Source organism: Galeopterus variegatus, unplaced genomic scaffold, assembly GCF_000696425.1.
Source record: "Galeopterus variegatus unplaced genomic scaffold, G_variegatus-3.0.2 Scaffold9253, whole genome shotgun sequence".
NCBI classification, from domain to species: domain Eukaryota; kingdom Metazoa; phylum Chordata; class Mammalia; order Dermoptera; family Cynocephalidae; genus Galeopterus; species Galeopterus variegatus.
Window position 1 is genome coordinate 37,806 of NW_007735364.1, and position 909 is coordinate 38,714.

Genomic DNA, 909 nt, shown 5'->3' on the forward strand with positions numbered 1-909 from the left:
TGACAAGCTTGATAATTTTCATCTACTTTTGACTTTTTAAATATGTGAACAATTTTCTTTCAATAACTACCACTCTGAATCATAGATTAAGAAAGAGTATTTAAAGATATTATAACTAAAATTCCATTTACAGGTCTTCTGCAACAACTGTTTGGAAATTAAAATATTCATGAAGGCAGACCATAACTTTATCTTGACCAACCATCTTTTCTTTTCACTTGGATTTATTATAGATTTTATATATTAATTACTGATAGTATCAAATCAGTTTACAATCATTCCTTTAAAAATATACTTTGAAGAACTGAAGTAACCAAAAATGTGACAAATAAAATTATCTAAAAAAATTACTTTTGAATCAAAACATGGGCCATGGTTTTGTTTCATATAACTAATCAGATTGCACTTCATGCTGTATTCAAAAGGGTAGGCAAATCTGTGTGTTGCTCAAATCTTTTTGATAAGGGAATAAAAACATTTCTAACTCTTAGATTCTGTCTTAGAGTAGATTCTAGAAGTACAAAAGCTGAAAAAGAAGAAAGATATGACTTCAGCCTCATTCTTTATTTTCATACAACAGGAGACTCAGTGAGTAATAGAACTATAAATTAGATTCCCGGTTGCTTGTGAGTGTGAATGCAAGTGTGTGTTATTTGTACACGTGTGTATTGTGTGCATGTGTGTGTGTGGTGTGTGCATATGTGAGTGTGTTTATGTAGTGTTTGTATCTCATGTGTTGTTTTTGTGGTGTTTGCACAGGTAAGTGTGTGTACATGTGTAGGGAACAGACCTTGCTAAGGAGACTATGAGGCTTAACACAGAAGAACGATTTACTCATTTCAATGAATGAAATATTTAGAAGCAGATGTGGTACATGTTCAAATGTATAATTAGTATTATTCCATCAGA